The sequence below is a fragment of the Aotus nancymaae genome, unplaced genomic scaffold (assembly GCF_030222135.1).
Source record: "Aotus nancymaae isolate 86718 unplaced genomic scaffold, 86718_ANA_hifiasm-v0.15.2.pri h1tg000029l, whole genome shotgun sequence".
Taxonomy (NCBI): Eukaryota; Metazoa; Chordata; class Mammalia; order Primates; family Aotidae; genus Aotus; species Aotus nancymaae.
In genome coordinates, this window is record NW_026988442.1 from 33,074,251 (window position 1) to 33,097,221 (window position 22,971).

General features: G+C 43.8%; 1 protein-coding gene across 6 annotated transcripts in view; it reads right to left on the reverse strand.

Moving 5' to 3' along the window:
- Positions 1–11,263, reverse strand: part of BCAS1 (brain enriched myelin associated protein 1) — a 118,771-nt gene extending 107,508 nt beyond the window's left edge. For 5 of the 6 annotated variants that reach the window (XM_064382541.1, XM_064382539.1, XM_064382540.1 and 2 more), the window contains exon 1: positions 11,032–11,252. The gene's annotated coding sequence lies outside the window, so the exon portion shown is untranslated. Of the gene's footprint in view, positions 1–11,031 lie in introns of all 6 variants that reach the window. The other variant, XM_021669093.2, reaches the window with a different exon arrangement.
- Between the last annotated feature and the right edge of the window lie 11,708 nt (positions 11,264–22,971).

Sequence of the window (22,971 nt, forward strand, 5' to 3'; positions counted from 1 at the left end):
CCTGCTTCAGCCTCCTTAGTAGCTGGGATTGCAGGTGTATGCCACAATACCTGGCTAATTTTTTTGTATTATTAGTAGAGATAGGGTTTTACCATGTTGGCCAGGCTGGTCTCGAATGCCTGGCCTTATGTGATCCACCCACCTCAGCCTCCCAAAGTGCTGGGATTACAGGCATAAGTTACAGTGCCTGGTCAAATAAAAGTAATTAATAACATAACGTGAGTTGGGATCAATATGGGAGGTGGCGGGTTGTGGCAGCACTGGGTAGGATGGTTCCAAAATGACCATTAATGTGGTTATTGTCCCATAGGTGGAGGGCGAAGTCGAACATTTAATTTATGTCTCCCTTCCACAAAATATTGTAAGCACCCTGAGGTCAAAGGAAGTGTTGACCTTCACCCAAGTGTGTACCTCCTAATCTTAGCAGTGTGTTTGCATTTATTGGGAGCTCGATTATTATTTATTAGTCAATGGAGGGAATAACCATTGATGACATCTCTCACAGATGAGGCACGGACGTAGCACATGACCACATCATCACCAAACCTCCGAAGAGCTTTGTTATAATAATGATGATAAGAGTAAATCATTACTTAGCATGTTCTCAATTCCAAGCTCTAATTTCTGAGGGCTTCACCTATATTGTCTCATGTAGTCCTATAGCACTCCTGTGAGATAGAGGTATCATGATTTCATTCTTTATACGAGGAAGCCAAAACTCAAGGGGGTTACATTATTTTCCACAAGTCGCCCAGTTAATGAGCAAGATTCAAACACAGTCTGGCTGTGCTTCTAACCACCGGAATGTTCTGCATATTACTAGCTCCTCTCAAAAATGAGGGAATGGACCTTCAAGACTCACCAAGCGCAAACATCCAGTGAGGAATTGGCCCCTTGTATATCTGATTTCCATACAAGGACCCTTGCAGCCACTCCGCAGGCCTGCTGTCTTGCCACCTAAAGCTATTTGGCACACATAATTCCAATGTAGCCCATCTCCAAAGACCTAGGTGCTGACTTCTCTGCTCTATTGGCTCTCAGAATAAAAATGAGAACTTTTGACTTCTGGCTAAAAGGAGCCAGTGGGTCACCAGGGATTTTTGTGGATCTCCTGCCGTTGGTGTGTTTTGACTCCCTGGTAGTAGAAGCATCGAGCAATTGGATATTGAGGAGGGCAAAAAAGGAAAAAAGGGTCACGGATCTCACCATGCGTTCTCTTGTAGGAATTTAATACATAACCAAATATGGAGCTTGTGTATGTTTTCTGATGATACCACATAATAAAGCTGAGCACTGATAAAACATATAGGACACTTGTTGTCTTGAGCTATTTTCTATTTATAAAATCCTTGACTCACACACTCGCATCAGATCCTCACTTCTGTCTGTTAATGGGACATTATGAATAATATAACACTGAATCCTCAAGACCAGGATTGGCAAAGAACAGCGGTGGCCAGATTCAGCCCACTGCCTGTTTTAGTAGGCCAGTGAGCTCAAAATGAGTTTTAAATTTATAAACGATTAAAAAAAAATCAAGAATTATAGAACGTGACACATAAAAATTAAAGTCAAATTTTGGTATCCACAAATAAAGTTTTGTTGGAAGATACCCATGCCCTTTTATTAATATATTGTCTATGATAGTTTTCATGCTATAACGGCAGAGTTAAGCACGTGCAACAGAGACCTATGGCCTGCAAAGCCTACGATATTTACACTCTGGCTCTTTACAGAACGTTTAGCAGAATTTGAACCTACTGTGCATAAAAATAATGACAACAACTCTGAAAATCACAGAAATGATAGACTAATAACAATATCAACATTTGGTGAGTGCTTACCATCTGTTGAGAAACTGTTCTAGGAACTTTATTTACAGTAAAACTAATTTGCTCTTTGCAGCAAACCAATAAGGCAGAGGTATTATTATTTCAATTTTGCTGATGTGGAGACAGAGGCATGTAGGTTAAATGTCTTGTTAAGGTTACACACAAACACGTATGTTCATATATGCACATGCAAGAATATATATACACAAAGTATCTCTAAATTCAGTCTCAACAAGCTTTAGTTATTATTATTATTGTTATTACTATTTTTGAGTCAAAGTCTCACTCTGTTGCCAGGTTGGGGTGCTTGGCGCGATCTTGGCTCACTGCAACCTCCAACTCGCTGGTTCAAGTGATTCTCCTGCCTCAGCCTCCTGAGTTGCTGGGATTATAGGCATGTGCCACCACGCCCAGCTGATTTTTGTATTTTTAGTAGAGATGGGGTTTTACCATGTTGGCCAGGATGGTCTCCATCTCCTGACCTCATGATCCGCCTGCCTCGGCCTCCTAAAGTGCTGGGATTACAGGCGTGAGCCACAGCACCTGGCCTTAAAATTATTTTAACAGTAGGTTTACAAGCTTTATTTTAATGATCTTACTATTTAATGTAAATTCAATCTAACCGAGAGCTACTTTCAATCAATGCTCGAGGTTATGAAAAATCTTGGAGCTGGAAGATTCGTGATGAAGGGAAGCAGGAAAGAAGCTTTTTCTTCCCACAGAGTTGGGGTAACATTATTCTGATCACTGCACATCCTAAGTAGCCTCTCAGCCACTTCAAGGTGAAGGGGACTGAAAAAAGGAACATTCAATGGCATGTCTTTTTCAGTGATTACCTGGATTCAGACATTGTCACTTTCCACTAGCAGTTTTAATGCATGTGTTGTGAAATTGCTCCTGCCTGTCCATCAGCCTTTTAAAGAACACGATTTATCTGGGTGGGACAAAAGCAGAAGGTTACTGCCATCTATTGGTCGACTTCAGTATTAGCAGAAATGAATGTATTCAGCCTACAGGGCGAGATCCAAACAACCGGGAAGGGTGAAAGGAGCATTTTGATGTTTTGCAATGAAGCCTTCTGTTAACAGCTGGCAAGAAGATGGCAACGCCTTCCGTGCCCAAAAGGAACTAGTGCTAATGATAACCATATATGACTTATGTGGAGAGCTTGCCACATGCCAGCCCAGTGCTGCAGCTCTGCATAGACATCAGTGAAGCACACAGGATAGGAATGTGGGCTCTAGAGTTTGGAATCCCTCAGCATTCTGAGCCTCCCTGGGCCTCAGTTTCCTCATCTGTAAAAATCGGGATAATTATAGCCTCCATCTCAAGGGGCTGGTACAAGAATTAAATCACTGAATATAATAAGCAAAGTGCCCTGAACAGGGCCTGGCACACAAGCACCATGCAAGTGTTGGCATGAACAAGACTCTCGGCGATATGATCTTTGCTCTTTATTTATTTTTTTTGAGTCACTTTCATTTGAATATATATTTATTTAGAATGCACACTAACAGCATGATGATAAGTTGTCATTCACAAACCTGTACCAAGAAGCACATAATTTTTAAAATATGTTGTTTTTCACAAGTAATTTAAGTATGGCATTATTATCATTTGGTACTTGAGTCAAAGACGACATTTAGATTCCTCAGCTTTGAGGCGTCTAGTAACATTCTTGTCTGATCTTTGCTCTTTGAAGTCAGTTTCCCCCACAGGTGCCTGGTAGTGAGACTCCACCGAGGAATCTGGCAACATTTCTGATTCCCAAGATCCTCTCGCCAAAGAGTCAAGTTGGGGCCCTGGAATTTGTATTTTTAGCAAATGCCACAGTTATTCTCATGATCAGACACTTATAAAAAATACTGTTCATGCCTGTAATCCCAGCACTTTGGGAGGCCGAGGTGGGCGGATCACGAGGTCAGGTGATTGAGACCATCCTGGCCAACATGGTGAAACCCCATCTCTACTAAAATACAAAAAGTTAGCTGGGCTTGGTAGTGCACGCCTGTAATCCCAGCTACTCAGGAGGCTGAGGCAGGGGAATTGCTTGAACCCGGGAGGTGGAGGTTGCAGTGAGCCGAGATTGCCCCACTGTACTCCAGCCTGGCAACAGAGCAAGACTCCATCTCCAAAAAAAAAAAAACTGTGATGGGGAACATTGTCAAGGCTTTCCAGGAATCAGGGTGTTCTAGGACACGGGACTCTCAGGCTAAAACTGGAAAACCCTGGGCAAACCAGAATGACTTGGGCGGAGACTTTAAAAAAAAATCTTCATTTAATAGATGGGAAAACCGAGCCTCAAGGCAGTTCAGACAATAATTCTCGTCTGTGATAAAGTTTTCTCCTATTTCCCAAAAAGGAGAAAAATAAATCAGATAGAGTTTTTTTTTTTTTTTTTTTTTTTTTTTTTTTTTTTTTTTTAATGATAAACCTACCATTGAAAGAGCTAGCTTTCATTTCTGAAAAAGAGAAAGTTTGAATTCGGTGTTAAAATGCCCTTTCTTTCATGAACTGATCATGCGAGTGTTTTGTCTTTATGACCTTATTTTACATTAAACATACTAAGTTGCCCTATGGCGGGGAAAGGGGTGTTGTTTTTGAAATGAGGCTTGTGTTTGAGGGTTTGGCAATTTGCCACTGGGGGTTAAGTTGATTGTGGGGGTTCAGACAAGAAAGCCCCTCCACTTCCCCTCGTCCTGCCTGTGTCCTGGGGGCCCGTCCCCAGACTGTGCTACACGTGAGAATCTCCGGCAGAGTTCTGAGATCCCCATGCCCAGGCCCCAGCCAGACAGATGATAGCAGATTCTCTGGGGTGCGGCAGGGCATCAGGGTATTTTCAAGATCTCTAGGTGATTTCCATGGCCGAGAACCCCTGTTTTGGATATTTCTGGGGTGAGTGAGTGAGTGTCTCCTTGGATCAGAGAACTCTCCTGGCTGCTGCCTACCCTGCCCTAGAGAACCAGGCCTAGGGATTCTTAGACTGAGGAATGGTCTCAGGCTTCGGGGTCCACAGACCACGGTCAGCCCAGGCATCTGAATACACTCACATCCCTTCTAGGAACACTGCTTTGCTGGTGCACTGTTTCGTCAGCTTGCAGATCAAGAGAACTGTCCTGGGCCTCCAGCTTCCCTTCCCCCAGAAGGCGGGGCCAGCTTTCCAGCTGGTTGTTCAGAAGCAAGGCCACAGGCCCCACAGGAGGTGGGCGGAGGCTGCCTGAGTCCAGAGGTCCCTCTCTCCTGCGTCTCTGGGGCTCCCCTCTCTCCTCTTGAGAACAAGAACATGAGACCAGCCTCCGTAAATTCCCACGAGTCGTGGGGCTTTGGGCAAAGCACTTGACCCCTCTGAATGTATCCTTCTTGTGGAAAATGACAGTATTCTTAATAGTGACAATAATAAACACGTTTGGAGTGTTTTCTTTGTGCTGAGCAGCTCTGATTTGCATATATTTGCTTCTCTTGGTCTTCCCAACAACCCGCTGGATTAGGTACGCTTATTTTCCCAGTTGTCTGATGGGAAACCGGAGCACAGAGAGGTCGAGGCATGTCCTGATACATCCTGGGAGGGGTAAATGTGTTGGGAACATGCCTGGCAGGGTGCACACCTAGTAGGTGTTAGGATATAGATGTCTCAAAGTCAACTCATGATGGTTCGACTTACAATGTTTCACTTTTATGATGGGTTTATAGGGATGTAATTCCATTGTAAGTCAAGGAGTATCTCTCTCTCTCTCTCTATATATATATATATACACACACACGCAGATATATATGTATATAATATATAAAACATATTTACAATGTCTAGGGTATTTTATTTTGGTCCCAATTTTCCAGGACTATATATTTCACATCTCGGATCTTGTCCTATTCCTTGATGACTTACGTTGCTTTGCTAAAGTTTTTCTCTTTGGAAACACGCTCTTCTTTGTTTCTCCCTGACAATAAGTGGAGCACAGTGTTTCTTGAGCCAGGGGCGATTTTGACCCCCAAGGGGCATTTGGAAATGCCTTCATGCAGTTTTGATTGTCAGGGTTTAGGGTTGGGGGTTGTGCACTGGCACCCAGTGGGTAGAGGCTGGGGATGCTGCTATATACCCTGCAATGCCCAAGACCACCCCCTTCCCCCAGCAAAGAATTGTCTGCTTTGCGGAGGGTTGCTAGTGCTGAGGGTGAGGGACTCTGCCCTAGCGCCTGGACTTGGGGGTTTCCTCCTCATGTTTGAGGCCAGGTGTCACCTAGGGATCTGCATTTCTGAAGAGCACGTGAGCAAAATCGTCCATGGTGGTGAAATAGCACAAGCCCTCTGCCTGGGCTCCCCTTTGGCTCATGCCGGCCATGGGCGTAAGCCCAGGCTCCTCTTCTGAGAAGCGGGAGGTGGAGGGAAGGACAGAACAGATTCCCTGCATGGGGCGCCTGTGAATATGAGAAGGGCTTGGCCCATGTGTTGTATAACCCGGTGGCTGGTGCACAGCAGTTGAGGACTAGAGATAAACTGTTAGTATAAGCCTTAAATAAAATGGGCCATAAATTAGCAGTCATAATACCTACCATTCCTATAGTGCCTACCTTATGCCAGGCATTCCTGAATGCTTTTCTGTGTTAACTCATCACTTCCTCATCAGAACCCCACCCGGCAGGGACTTTTATTGTCCCCATTTTACAGATTCAGAACCTGAACCCAGGGAACTTGAGCTCCTCACCTAAGATCTTGCTATGGATCAAAATGTGGCCTTCCAAAATTCGTGTGTTGAAGCCCGAACCTGCAATATGATTGCATTTGGAAATGTGACCTCTAAGGAATCAAGGCAAAAGGAAGTCAGAAGGGGGGAGTTGATCAGATAGAATTAGTGTCTTTATAAAAAGAGACACGAAGGAATGCTCTCTCTCTCTCTTTGTGTGTCTCTCTCTCAACTGTGTGAGGACGCAGCAAGAAGGCAGCTGTTGGCTAGCCAGGAAGAGTGATCTCGCCAGAAATGGGTCAGCCAGAACCTTGATCTTGAACTTTCAGCCTCCAGAACTACGAGAAAGCAAATGACTGTTGTTTAAGCCACCTGGTCTATGGTATTTTGGTTACTGCAGCCCAGGCTGACTAATACAGATCATCTTCTAGTAAGTGGGAGAATCAGGACTTAACCCTCGCAAACTCAAGTCCAGAGTTTAGACTCTTAATTTTCTTTTTTTTAAAATTATACTTTAGGTTCTCGGGTACATGTGCAGATCATGCAGAATTGTTGCATAGGTACATGGATGGCACGGGGGTTTGCTGCCTCCATCCCCCATCACGTATATCTGGCATTTCTTCCCATGTTATCCCTCCCCAACCCCCCAACCCCTGCTGTCCCTCCCTTAGCACCCCCTCAACAGACCCCACTGTGTGATGCTCCCCTCCCTGTGCTCATGTGTTCTCATCGTTCAACTTCCGACTTTCTTATTTCTATTGTCTCTTCTGCCGTATAAGTGATGCTATAAATTTGTGAATTTTTTTTTGAGATGGATTCTCACTCTGCCACCCAGACTAGAGTGCAGTAGCGTGATCTCGACTCACTGCAACCCTCACCTCCTGGGTTCAAGCGATTCTCCTGCCTCAGCCTCCCAAGTAGCTGACATTACAGGTGCCCGCCATCACGCCTGGCTATTTTTTTCTGTATATTTAGTAGAGACAGGGTTTCACCATGTTCGCAAAACTGTTCTCTAACTCCTGACCTTAGGTGATCTGCTTACCTCGCCCTCCCAAAGTTCTGGGATTACAGGGGTGAGCCACCGCACTCGGCTTTATGAAATAGTTACATGTAATATAATACAACATGGAATATAAAATATTTGTTGCATATTCATTCTTGCAATGGGAAAATTGTAACTTGACAAGGAATATATATGGTACAATCTAAAGTGAGGATTAGGCGGGGTGCTGTGGCTCTCACCTTTAATCCCAGCACTTTGGGAGGCTGGGGAGGGTGGATCACTTGAGGTCGGGAGTTCGAGACCATTCTGGCCAACATGGCGCAACCCTGTCTCTACTAAAAATACAAACAACTGGCCAGGTGTGGTGCCACACGCCTGTAATCCCAGCTACTCAGGAGGCTGAGGCAGGAGAATTGCTTGAACCCAGGAGGCGGAGTTTGCAGTGAGCAGAGATTGAGCCACTGCACTCCAGCTTGGGCAACAGAGCAAGACTCTGTCTCAAAATAAATAAATAAATAAAAAATAAAGTGAGGATCGCATAACTGAAGGGTCACTGATAATCATTGTAAGGATTTAGCACCAGGGCTTGGCAGTAGTCAGGCGAGTAAATGTTAGTGATTGCTGATATTATTCATTATCGTGTTAATGCTCTAATTGCGTTAGCTCTGTGTTCTGATCCATGAGCGAACTGGCCTCCTGGAAGCTGCCCTCAAATCCCTCCTCCTTTACACAGTGATTGATGGTCCATGTCGCCTCCCTGTCGTTACAGATTAACAATAGGCCCTCCTGCTGGACAAAGGCCAAACGCCAAACCCCATGCAAGCTGGCCTGGAGAAAGCACTTCTGAAACTCCGCCGCCAGCAGGCAGCTAGATGACTGTTGAATGGAAGTGGGGTGGTTTTGAAGGGTGGAATGCTGACAGAATGAGTCACCAAGTAAACAAGCAACACCTTCGATCAATGTAATGGAATGTAGGTAAACCCCAGGCCCTTCTCACCACCCAGCTGAGGGTGATGCCAACATGGCCAGGCCGGCACACCCAACAGAACCAGCCCTCTGCCCCTAAGGTCAGCAAAGGCCTTTCAGGAGCAAAAATAACAGACCTGCTCTGCCTGTCCCAACATCCTGCAGCTACTGTGTGCGCCCGCACAGTGCTAGGAATGTGGTAGCTACGATCAGGAGTGCCGTGTACAGTGCTACAGGTTGCCTACTGCACAAGGGAGCATGAGGAACTGAAATCCAGTCCTCACTGTGCTACCCAAGCCCTGATTCCTGGCATGGGACTTTGCGGGTCCAGGGGCAGGGGTGCCTTTATCGAAATCACCTTGGGTGTTTTAGGGATGCTTGGTGATGGATGCTTTGCTATTGGAGTACTTAATTATGTTTGCACAAACAGGTGGCAATCCTAGACACCTTAGAGCTCACTCGCATCGTCTTGTTATTGCACCAAACATTTTTAAGCGCATGATAGTAGCAGGTAATGCTAATTGGAGGCTTACTGTGTGCCAGGCAGCGCCAGGGTGAGCAAAGCAGGGCACGAAAGCTCACAAAAGCAGGAAGGCACCCCTCTCAGGTGCAGAATTGGCAGCAGAGAGTGAGCGCCTCCCTGCATTTTATCCCTCAAAAATATAAAACACAGGAAGGCGCTTCACCCTTGCCCTAACCCTGGTGCCAGGCACTGCACACACATTGTCTCCTTTCCCCTTACAGAAGCCCATTATTCCCTGGTTGCACAGATAAAGAAACCAAGGCTGAGCGATGCCATCCCCTCGTCTTGCGAATGTCAACTCCACGAGGGTAAGCATCTTGCCTGTCCTACCTGCCCAAGAGTGGCAGTCAGAAAGCTACAGAGAGGTAGAGCTGAGGTTTGAACTGGGTCCACGTCACTCAGGCATGCAAATCCTAAACTGCTTCACGGCAGGGCACCTGGCTTGAAGAGAAGCTGCAGACACAGAGCCAATCAGCTCACATCTAAGACTCAAGCAGGACAGCTGGTCCTGCATGGTGCAAAGGTACCCCCACCCCCAACCCAGAGCCTTTTTCAATTCCTCTCTCTCCACATCTCTTGTCAAGGTGAAGCAGGCAGAATCCATGGGCTTTAAGGGGCCCGTTGTTTTCCCCAAAGCCCATGCCTTTTTCCTAGAAACAAAACCCTTCTGGGTTCCCGAACTCTTTGGAGAAAAAGAATCTTCTGTGATTTGGGACATTGCTTGTTCCCTACCCTCGCTTAAATGAAAAACTACTTTACACGCCCCGCCCCGTCTGTTGTCTTTATTCAGGTTAAGGCGCCCTCTGCACACCCTGAGTATACACACCCAGGACCTGAAGCCACTGCGATCAGCTCAGGATCCCGACGAGGCAGAGGTGGGTCAGGCCCTGGACTCGGGGGGAACAATGTAAGAGGCACTAAAAAGCTCAGTCACGGAGATGAATAGTATTTTAACATGACATTTAGGAAAATAGAAATTAACGCTGTTCCGGATCCTGTCTTTCCCTGGCATGTTCATATTTTGTTCATCATAGGTGTCTTGCCATTAATTCTGACTTAAAAATGTCGTGTTAACATACCATTCATCTCCATGACTGAGTTTTTGGCATCTCTTAAATTTCGTGCCCAGCGTGAGAGTCTCACTGGCTGCCCCCTCACCCCGGGCCCGACTGGACTCCAGTTCCACAGCTTCCCTTCCATGAGACCTTAGCCAGTTCCAGCTCCCTCTTCACCCAGCCCCACGTTCCTGGTTGTAAATGGAGATGATGGTAAGCTCAGGATCACTAAGTGCAGAGGTATTTACATGCGTTAGTCCCCTCGGCCCTTTGATCTCAGTACTGTTATTAGGTCCATTTTACAGATGAGGGAAACTCAGGCCCAGAGGGCTGAGGGCACCCAGCCAGCCCAGGGAGGGGGGCTGAGGCTGGCATCTGGCGGTGTGGCTCCAGCACACCCGCACTCTAATCGCAATGACTCTTCCAGACGAAAAACTGGTTCAGAGGGAGATGCAGACAACAGGGGTCACACAGCCGGGATTTGAATAAGCACCTGCCTCACAGCGTGGTTGTGAGCGTTAAATAAGGTTCACAAAAGGCACCCCACAAATCCTTTTTCTTGTCTCCCCACTTGTTTAGGCAATGCCCGAGGTGAAGGCTCAGATTCTTGCCCTGACGGATCCCCAGATCACACAGCGTATCCCTCTTTCCACTGACTTCTCCCCAGTTCCAGTGCTTGAAATGACCCTCAGTGGTTCCACCAATTAGGAGCTATGTATGTGGCTATGCGCCGACACTGACCACATTGTCATTTGTTCCTTGTAACATTGAAGACTTTGAGATGAGTGCTATCTTTGAATCTGTTTCACAGATAGGGAAACTGAGGCTCACACACACCCAAGGCCACACAGTGAACAGAAGGCAGAGCTGGGATCAAACTTGACCCGCTCTGACCCCTGGCTTCTATTTGACATTGTCTACCACAAACAACAAACACTCCAGTGATGCCTAAAGGATCTGAAAGCCATTACCTGTTGAGCCCCTGTGGGAGTATCTTCAGTCCCCTGGTGTCACCCGGAGCTGCTCCTGCACAGGGTCCTGGGTCTCCAGCGGGTGCTGCCCAGTACCTGGTGGAGCCCGGATCCCTGCACTTTGCTTCCTTGTCCAGAACCTGCTGGCTGAATACACAGAGCAGGGCAAACACAGCCTGGGTGGAGTCCTCCCTTCTCCCCGATAGTCCTGCAGAAATAGCTTCCCCTGAAGTGGGGCTGCCCTCCCAACTCCAATAAAAACTGAGCATCTGACTCCTCTCGCATTAATGCCTCTCTGGCACCCCAAGTATCTACCCAGTGCCCCTCACCCACTGAGGCTTCCGGGTTGACCTGGGTAGGCACTTTCCTTCCTTAGTAACCATAGGTCATGGTCAGAGCAGGGAAAACACGTTCTGTGAGATTTTGCGGTCTGTCTGCCTTTTACCTTCATTTACTCCAGAACACCACCCCCACCACCACCTAACCACCTAATCGGAAGGAAATAGCTTCTCATCCACTCCACTGTGCCCAGTCACGTAAATCTTATTCCCTGAGGGGTTCGGACACCAGAAATCAGGTAACCTAAGGGTGGTTTATTGCTCTGGAGACATACCATGATGTGGGAAAGCGCATTCTTTTTCTTTGCAGGCCAGAAATTCGACAGGCTATGCAATTTATTTAATTCAAGCAAGGATGTTGTTTAAAGTGTCTTACAAGGACATATACAATAGATTATGAGAGCATGAATTAAAATATAACAAAAGAAGATAGGAAAAAAATTGGCAACATCAAGCAAGAACAGGATCGAAAATAAACGTGTATGTTGATTTACAGACTTGGCTATGAAGGGTTTGCAGATATGGCTTTGAGCTTCCCAACAGCCAATGCAAGAAGGGAAACATATTAAGTTACACAACTTAGTACTCTGGAGAAAACATTCAAGAGAAATTCAAAATAATAATTATTGCAGTTTTATTCAATAATATACTCAGCTTAACCCCCGTCATGAATACTTGTCAAGTGCCAGGCTATATATAAGCCTGAGTTTAGAGAAGTGAGTGAAAGATGCTGGGTCTCTACCCTTCTTGTGCTCAGTGTCAGTGAACACAGAATCCCATAAATATAAACATAGAATTACAGAGTGTGATCCTCATTGTGAAAGAAAAACCAAGTCAGCTAAGAGAGAGACATAGAGAGAGCTGGGGAAGGCCTCTTTCAAAAATCAACATTCAAGAAAAAAAATGCTATTTAAATAAAGGCTGAATATACAAGCAGGCACACCATAATTAGGGTCGTAAACTTGATTCCAGCTCAGGACTGCACATGTCAATCTGGAATGTAGTAAACCCAATTACTAAGCAGCTGCCATGTACACACACTACGCTGACACAAGCCTGGAGGCTCAGGAGCTTGGGCTCTGGCCCTGGGCTGAGACAGAATCAAGAATCGGATCTTGATTCTTGCCGATCTGCTGTGGGATTACGAGCAAGCTACTGCAGTACTCCCCTAAGCCTCTGTCATCTGTCATCCCCTTTGGCTGTGGGCTCCTTTGTGTTTATTTCACATCTATTCTTGTATCCCCAACTCCTAGCACCCTGCAAAATGAGGACGGCGATCTCTCTATGATAGAGTAGGTGCTCTGCAACTCCTGGCTGATTGGACTAGTTCACTCTTTTATTTATTTATTTATTTATTTATTTATTTATTTATTTATTTATAAGACAGAGGAGTCTTGCTCTGTCACCCAGACTGGAGTGCATTGGTGCTATCTCGGCTCACTGTAACCTCTGCCTCCAGAATTCAAGCAATTCTCTTGCCTCAGTCTCCCAAGAAGCTGGGGCTACAAGTGCACGCCACCATGGCCTGGCTAATTTTTGTATTTTTGGTAGAGATGGGGTTTCTCCATGTTGGCCAGGCTGGTCTGGAACTCCTGACGGCAAGTGATTCTCCCGCCTCAGCCTCCCAACCAGCCAACACTCCTGGTTGTCTTGCTCTCTTTTAAATTATACATGGCAGTTACTGCCATTTGGATGGCATATTAGTCTCTGCAAAGCCTTTGGTGTTTATCTATCCATTTTATTTACATCCACAGTGAAATTAGAATCTTTTGCTCCCATTTTACAGAAGAAAAACATAAGGTTTAGAGATATGAGCAATTTAGGAGATTAAGAAAAATCATTCAGGTGGGGCATATCAGCATGTCTGGCAAACTGTAGACCAAGCATCAGCTGGTGAAGTCAGTAGTAGTGATGCAGGCAGGACCAGCTACGTAATTTGCTGAACCCAGTGCAAAATGAAAACGATGAGCCCTTGGGTCTAAAAGCAGGGAAAAGAACCATTAAAGGCATGAAACATAAAGCTGTTTCTCTCCTTCATGATCTCTTTCTCTACCTGTGATGGATTTTACTTATTATTCAAAGTCATTCTAAGGAAAGAAAAAATAAAAATGTAAATGATCAGCATGAATTTTGCCCTCCTTTTTTAGATCGTGCAATGCTAGTTTGAATAAAGGCTGAATATACATGCAATGTATATTGCATGCAATGAACTTGAGTGCAGAATCACCAAAATCACACGACTTGTATTTTGTAGTTTGTATGGGGCCTACGTAGTTTGTTCTCACTAAACGCTGCATAGAAGTAATTCACCTGTTTTTACTTTACCTCTGGATACTCACACATTCTACCAACGCTCTCTATCTTCAGTTTATTGATGAGTGTTGTAAATAGATGCTCGGTGCCACAAAGAGAAATTAGCACTGAGACAAAGGATCTTTTAGCAACACAATTTTTACTTCCTGGACTGCAGGAAGAGTACCCTTGCTAGCATCAAGCCATGAGAGCACAATGAACAAAGGAAAACACACGAATTTATCCCTTATGCATTTAGGGTCATCCTTACTGCTGTGTCTGATCTCCGTCGATGAGCCAGACCTTACAATTTAAACTAAAACCCGATTGGCTAACAACTTAAAACTTTTCTAAACAGGGAAAAGCAATGGAGAGCTGGGGTGTGCCTGTAAGCACATCCAGCACAGAGATCTTGGTTAAAGTACAAGGACACAGAGTGTACTATGTGCCTGTAAGCATGGCATGTCTAACAGCTACATAGGACAGGGCTTAACAAAGTTATTAGCACACTTATTCTTTCACAAGAAAGGAAACTTTAAAAAGGAACTTTTCTAGTTTCCACAATGAGTAAGGAAAAATCAAAAGAAAAAGAAACTCTAAGCTGCCCTATATTTCTATCTTGCTATGTTAACATTTTCAGCACAAGTGTTTGGCCCTTACAGGGAGGTAACGTGTAAGAAAGGTTAGGATAGGGTTCTTTTGTTGCCTGTGTTTCTTAGAATGTCTTGCCTTTTTTCTGTATTGAAGGTAATTTCCGATTTGTGTGGAAAGCATGGATTGTCAGGGGAGTCAGCGCCCCTACATACTCAATTGTAGCTGTAACACACATGCGTTTCACTTGCTTCGAGGCTTGCTGAACAGTGGTGAACCCACTGGAATTCTCTGCACATGAGCATCGTGGATGTTATATGTGAACAGGCGGCAAGGAATGGGGGACACGTATATTGCTCATATCTCATGCCCATTATGGAAAGTAGAAAAGTTCCTCTTTAAAGTTTTCTTTCTTGTTAAAGAATAAATGTGCTTTGCAGCGCTGCTTACAATAGCAAAGACCTGGAACCAACCCAGATGTCCATCAATGATAGACTGGACAAAGAAAAGTGGCACATATACACCGTGGAATACTATGCAGCCATAAAAAACGACGAGTTTGTGTCCTTTGTAGAGACATGGATGAATCTAGAAACCATCATTCTCAGCAAACTGACACAGAAACAGAAAACCAAACACCGCATGTTTTCTCTCATAGGCTGGTGACGAACAATGAGAACACTTGGTCACAGGGAAGGGAACAACACTCACTGGGCTAGGTGTGGGGGTGGAGGGGAGGGGAGGGGAAGGAGAGTGGGGGGAGTGGGGAGGATGGGGCGGGATAACACTGGGAGAAATGCCTGATAAGGCAACAGTGGGGGCGGTGGGGGGATGGAGACAGCAAACCACCATGGCATGTATGTACCTGGCAAGAGTCCTGCCAGATGCCGGATGTGCACATGTACACTAGAGCCCAAAATACAATAGTAAAAGAAAAGAATAAGTGTGCTAATAACTTTGTTAAGCCCTGTCCTATGTAGCTGTTAGACATGCCATGCCGATAGGCACAGAGTACGCTCTATGTCCTTGTACTTTAACCAAGATATCTGTGCTGGACATGCTCACAGGCATGTCCCAGCTCTCCGTTGCTTTTACCTGTTTAGAAAAGTTTTAAGTTATTGGCCAGTCGGGTTTTAGATTGTGAGTTCTGGCTCCAGCCAATGGAGATCAGACACAGCAGTAAGGATGACCCCAAATGCGTAAGGGATAAATTTGTGTGTTTTCCTTTGTTCATTGCACTCTTGTGGCGTGATGGCTAGTGAGGGCGTCCTTCCTTCAGTCGAAGAAGTAAAAATTGTGTTGCTGAAAAATTCTTTGTCTCAGCGCTAATTTTTCTTTGTGACATGGAGCATCTATTTCCAACACCCATGCTTTATTTGTCTCATCAGATTTTACTTACTCAACACAAGTTCAAAGATAACACTACAATTGACCCTTGAACCACAAGGGTTTGAACCGAATGAGTTCATTTAGACATGGATTTTTTTCCTCCTCTGCCACCCCTGAGACAGCACCACCAACCCCTGTTCTTCCTCCTCTTCCTCAGCCTATACAATGTGAAGATGACAAGGAAGACCTTTACGATGATCCACTCCTACTTAATGAATAGTAAAAATATTTTCTGTTCCTCATGATGTTTCTTAGAATGCGTTGCCTTTTTTTTTTTTTTTTGAGACAGAGTCTTGCTCTGTCACCAGGCGCCAGGCTAGAGTGCAGTGGCGTGCTCTCGGCTCACTGTAACCTCCGCTTCCCGGGTTCAAGCAATTCTCCTGCCTTAGCCTCCCGAGTAGCTGGGACTACAGGCGCGCGCCACCACGCCCAGCTAATTTTCATATTTTTTAGTAGAGAGGGCATTTCACTATGTTGGCCAGGATGGTTTATGATCTCTTGACCTTGTGATCTGCCCACCTCGGCCTCCCAAAGGGCTGGGATTACAGGCGTGAGCCACTGCACCCGGCCAAATGCGTTGCCTTTTTAATGTTCTTAATAACATTTTCTTTAGCTTACTTTATTGTAAGAATACAGTATACAAGTATAATGCATACAACATAGAAAACGTGTTAATCAACTGTTTATGTTATTAGTAGGGATTCCGGTCAGTAGTAGGCTATTAGTAGTTAAATTTCTGCAAAGTCAAAAGTTAAACTTGTATTTTCAACTCTACAGGATCGGCGCTCCTAATCCCTATGATGTTTGAGGGTCAGCTGTGTTAAGATTTTCTGGCAACCACAGAGCAATAAACCAAGCTCTGGGCCCTGGGTGGAGGTAGCAACAAGTCTGTAAAAGTGCAGACTTCTTGGTGGAAGAATTTATTTCCCAGTGTCAACGAAGCAGGGAGTTCACTAAGAGTGAAGCTTCTCTTTGCTGCGCAGACTTCAGGTGGTGCTCATTGTCACACCCCGACTTGGTTTGCCTCTTAATCTTCCTGCCTTAGGATCTCCACCCCTCTTCAAATATTGACAAGCACATGTGGCTGTCATCTCCTGTTATCAAACCGCATTCCTGAATATCTGGATGGAGCTGGTTGTTGAATCGAAAAGAGTCATCGGAAAACTGAAATCAAATCTCTCCAGGACCCTCTTCCATACCTGCCCCTGCCTGCCCTGCATAGATTCTGTCCTCCACGCAGGCTTCTGGCTCCTGCTAAGCCATGTTCGTTGTGTTTCTGATCACTGAACCAGAGGAGGGCATGATGTAGACATTACAGCATGGTCATGCATCCATACCTGTCAGTGATAGCTGGTCTCCTGCCAGTCAGGATGCCCACCCTGCTCCAGCTGAGATGGAAAATCTGACACGCACCTTTGTCTTTTTGTATGCCCTCCATCGCTTGGCATTTTTCAGATCACTTTCTTGTGCTTTAGCTGATATGCTCCTTCCTATAGTCCTATGACACAAGAAGTATCTATCTGGGTAAGGAGGAAATAGGTTGAGTGAAGACCAATGTCTTATGCTAAATTAAGCTATGAGCTAACACTAGGGGCAGATCTCTCGAGGCTAAACCCAGGGTTCAGTCTTGGTTAGGAATCCAGGGTCTGGCATCACTCAGCCTGAGACAGAATTTTGGCATCACAGTTGATTAACAGTGTGACCTTGGGCAGGTTGTTTGCCCTTTCTTTGCTTTGGTTTTATCATCTAAAAATGGTTCTATCGGCAGCATCCAAGTTATAGAGTTGGTGTGGGAATTAAATGATAATTCACGGAAAACGCTTAGCACAGTGCCTGGCACGCAGTATGCTTCATAAAATGACACAGTCACTAAGGACATGTTGGGATTTAAACACATAGCATCTGACTTCAGGACCTGCACTCTTAACAACTAAATTTACAGATGCATATATGATGTATATGCACACACATGCATAAACATATAAACATAATTAAAGGAAAATAAAAATAACAAAACTCACAAATAATCTAGAAACTGCATGCAAACTGCATTGAATATAGATTACTTGACTAAACTTCTCTGTTTGAAATCTCTGATTCTTTAGGTCATATTTTAAAACTTACGCAACATTTTGAGAACCACGTTGGATGCCTTCTCATGGAGAATGCATCCAGTGTAGTGCATGGAGACCGTCTAATCCTCCTAATCTTGTTGAAGTATGAGAATATAATGCAATAAGCAGGCCAGTGAATCATGACTTCAATTCAGAGCACAGTTTTGTGTTCACCTCTATCCCTGCCCCTGGAGATAGAGTGGGGATTTACTGCTGTCATCAGCAAAGACCATACCTGCCATTTCCCCTAATTCAAACCATGTTCTCCATTGTGATATGCTGTTTACTAGCCTATGTGAGGGGGCCAATGATGAACAGAGTGGTCAAGAGCAGGGCCTTGGAATTAGACCCCAGTTTGAACTCTAGCTCCTACTTCTGTGCTGTGCAAAATCAAGCATGTGCAAAATCAAGTTGTGCAAAATCCTCTTACCCTAAAACAGAAACAATAACGTCTCCCTTGAGGATTGTTTTCAAGATAAAATGGAATGAAGAATGAAAACACCAAGCCCAGACACTGACAAACACTAAGGGCTCAACCAGAAATACCTGTTATTACTGTTACTGGCTCTCCCTGAGTCTACAGAGGTGTGTGAGACCACGATGCAGTCATCTATTCAGAGAGATTAATTTTTTTCACATTGCAAAAATTGTGTCTTATTTATATTTTAACCTAAGTGCTTATCTGAATGCCAGCCCAATGTCAATGTTATCTAAATGGCTTCTGACATGTTGAATATGATATGTTACCTGCCATATAAGTCTTAGGTTTGGATCTCAGTTCTGCTTCAGCTATCCCATGTGAATGTGGGGAAATTCCTTAAAGGAAACTCCCTGGAACTGTTTTCTCACTGCCAAATAGGGACGGGACACTTAATATATGGAAAATGTCTAGCACACAGCCTGGTACATAACTTGTGATGTACAGCAGCAGAAGGTAGCTGCTATTGTTCGTCAGTATTAGTATTATTGAAGTAGTCAAAAAGTAACATGGAAAGGAAGAAGCCAAGGTTGTGGTTGAGGCAGAGCAAGATCGCCCACCTCTGCACTACTGTCATGTGGGGCTGGATTATTTGGTGCTGAAGGGGCTGTCCTGTGCATCGTAGGGTGTTTGGAGCATCCCTTGTCTCTGCCCATGGGTGCCAGGACATGTCTCCAGTTGTCATAAGCAAAGACGTCTCTGGTCATTGCCAAATAACTCTTAGGGGGCAAAACCTCCTCTGTTGAGAACTGCTGGGGTAAAAGGATGGGTGAAAGTTTGGTAGCCACTTTGCAGGGGGTGTATGCCTCTGGAAAGCTGAAAACTGGCAAGGATAAGAGATGTGGAATACGGATGACAGAAATTCCAGGCAGAGAAAAGAGGCAGGGAAATACATCATCAGCTCTGAGATCAGCAGGTGTCTGGTGACTGGAATATAGGATAGTATTGCGATAATCAGTATTATTTTTACTGAGAATAAGGCTATGAATATGGCCAGGGAATGAACTTTGTTGTCATGCTAGGGGTCTGGGCTTTACCCTGAAGGATCACCAAAGAGGCCGACACTGAGAGGAATATGGGGAAATGTTGCTTGATAAAATAATGAAATTCTGACACAGCTCTAGCATGGATGAACCCTGAAGACACTATGCTAAGTGAAATAAATCAGACACAAAATGAAAAATATTGTATAATTCCACTTATATGAGAAGACTTAAATTCATAGAGACAGAAAGTAGAATAGTGGGTGTCAGGGACTGACAGGGGGAATGGGAACTTATTGTTTAATGGGTATGGAGTTTAGTCTGGGAAGATGAAAAAGTTCTGGAGGTGGACGATAGTGATAGCTACACAGTATTTAGAATGTGTCTAATACAAATAAAATGTATTTAAAATGCTTAAAAAGATAAATTTTATGTTCCATATATTCTATCACAATAAAAAATACAAGATGTCCAGTTAAATTTGAATTTCAGATACAATGAATAATTTTTTACTGTATATCCCAAATACTGCATAAGCATAGCATAAGTATGTTTCATGTGCAATATTGGACATACTTATGCAAAAACAATTATTCGTTATTGTTGAAATTCAAATTTAACTGGGTGTCCTGTACTTGTATTTGGTAAAACTGGCAGCCCTAAGTTGGGGACATTGCTGAGGATGGGCTAGAGGAAGGAAATGGTGGCGGGCAAGCCAGAGAAGATGCATCTAGCCACAAGTAGCAGAAAACGTGACTGACAGCTGCTTAGACCAAAAGAGCACTTCCGGTTTCATTAACAGGAAACCCACGGGAAGGTGCTTCCGGGGCTGGTGCAGCCACTCAACAGTGTCTTTGAAACTCAGGTTCTTTGTGATTTTCTCCTCTGCCAGACTCAGGTATTCATCTCATCAAAGCAAGAAGACTACCTCAGCTCTAGACAACACAGTCTTCCACTAAGTTCAGCTGCACGGAGCAGGGATAGACACAAAAGACTTTTCCTTCCCAGATGTTGTTGAAAAAGAAGAGAGAAAGAAAAGGAAAAATTGAAACTTTTTTTTCTTCTGGGAGAAAAAGCTTTTGAGAAGGCTTCAGACAGAGGAATAGACTTCTCTTCATGCCTCACTGATCAGAACTGGATCTTACCACTCCCCTCCAAAAACCAGTCCCTGCAAAGGATAGTAGGATTGCTGTAATTGGCTTAGGTCAGGAGTCAACAAACTTTTTCTAGAAAGATCCAGATAGCAAATATTTTAGGTTTTGTGGGCCACATGGTCTCTGTTGCAGCTACTCAGTTCTGCCATTGTAGTGTGAAAGCAAAGTTTAAATGGATATGGCTGTGTTTCAATAAAACTTTATTAAAAAAAAAAACAGGTGGTGGTGTAACAACTAAACTCTAAGAATCTGAACAGAAGCCAGGCCAAGACAGCTGTGGAAAGAACATTGAACTTGAAGTCAGTCTCACTCACCTGGGTCTGAACTCCTGGCTTTGCCTTGTGTCCTTAAGTAAGCTACTTCTCCTCTCAAACTCTTCAGCTGCAAAATGGGGATAATAATATTTACCTAGTAGGGTTCTTGTGGAGGGAGTGGGCAATGGAACTGAGTGGAAGGAGGGAAGAGTGGAAGGAGTCCAACAGCAATCTGAGTTTTCTGAGCTCAAGAATGACAATACAATTTCCAAATCCCTAAATATTAACAGCGGGGAGACACTGAGGGTTTATCAGGTGGGGAAGAAACAGAGGGGAGATGACCTTCTATTTCAATTTTATATACTTTAGTATTGTTTGAAGTTTTAAATATGTAAACATGATTTAATTTTTGTAATTAAAATACATTCCATATGCCACCTCCTACCCATTTAAGGTTGTCTACTAGCAAAAAACCAAAACACACTAACAACCAAAGCCAGAAAAGTGTTGGTGAGGATGTGGAGATACTGGAACCCTTGAGGACTATTGGGACAAATATAAAATGGTGCCACCACTATGGAAAATAGCATAGAGGTTCCCCCCCAAAATGAAAAATAGAATAACCATATGATCTAGCAATTCCATTTTGGGGCATGCACTCAAAAGAATTGAAAGAAAGAATATTCACAATAGCCTAAAGGTAGAAACCTCCCAAGTGTTCATCACAGATAAAGAGATAAGCAAAATGTGGTCTATTCATACAATGGAATATTATTTAGTCTTAAAAAGGAAGATTATTCTGATACATGCTACAACATGGATTAATCTTGGGGACATGATTCTAAGTGACATAAACCAATCACAAAAAGACACATACTATATAATTCCACTTATATGAAGTAATTAAAGTATTTGAATTCATAGAGACAGAAAGTAGAATGGTGATTGCCAGGAGCTGGGGGTTGGGGAGAATGGGGAGTTGTTTAATGGGGACAGGGCTTCAGTTTTGCAAGAAAAAAAGGATTCTAGAGACAGATGGTGGTATTGGTTGTACAACAATGTGAATGCACTTAACACTACTGAACGGTACATTTAAATGGTTAAGATGGTAAATTTAATGTTATGTGTTTCTTAACACACACAATTTTTAAAAGTTCTATGTGAATATTATAGTCGAATAAGAAGTTTTTAAAAGCTTGTATTCCTGTAGGGACTTAGAAAGTCATCTAGGAGACTGGTAATAGTTGGTTGCTTACAGGGAGGAGAACGGGATGAACTGCGTGGGGACAGAAAGGAGACTTTTCCTGTGTACTCTTTCGCCTAGTTTGAAATTTTTGCATGAAAAATTTGTGTTATATTTTTTCTAATATGCAGTAATCTTTAAAATAGTTTAAAAATTATTTTAAAAATAAAATCAAAAGTTAAACTAAAAAAACACAAAAACGAGCAAGCAAGTAGTGGTCCAGGTTTGGTCCAAAAGCTGTAACTGTCAATCCCTGGAATAGAGAGAAGCAGGCCTACACATACACCACCAGTTTATTTTTGACAGCATTACAAAGGTAACCAATGGAGAAAGGAGTGTCTTTCAACACATGGTACTGGAGCAGCTGGTCATCCATTTGTAAAAAAGAAAAAGAAAATAAAAAGAACTTCAGCTAAGAGCTTACACCATATATAAAACTTAAGTAGAAATAGATAATAAATATGTTAGGTTTTATGGGCCATATATATATATATATATATATTTTTTTTTTAGATGGAGTCTCGCTCTGTCACCAGGCTGGAGTACAATGGCACAGTCTCCACTCACTGCAACCTCCGCCTCTGGGGTTCAAGCAATTTTCCTGCCTCAGCCTCCCGAGTAACTGGGACTACAGGCTGCAGATCTTCATTTCAACTATTTAACACTGCCACTGTAGAGCAATAACATCCATAGACCGTGCATAAACAAATGGGCGTAGCTATGTTCCAATAAAACTTTATTTACAAAAACAGGTGGCATTGTATCTGGCCTATGGGACATCATTTGCTACCTTAGGCTTAGACTCATGGTTTTCAGCATTGGCTGTATGTTAATATCAATCAGGGAGCTTTAAAAAATCTAAATTGTCATCTTCTAAGGTGGGGCCTGAGGATAGGTAGTTTTAATAATGTAGGCGATCCTAAGGTGTAAGTCAGGGTTAAAGGTCACCAATTTAAACAAATATGATTTCTCTCTGGGGGTGAACATATGGCCAAAGAAGCAAAAACAAGGTTTTATCTTTCAGCGGATAACTGGGAATGGGAAATAGCTGATGGCCACCGACTGTCTACTCCATGGGCAACTGAGTTAGGAGGCAGTTAACTC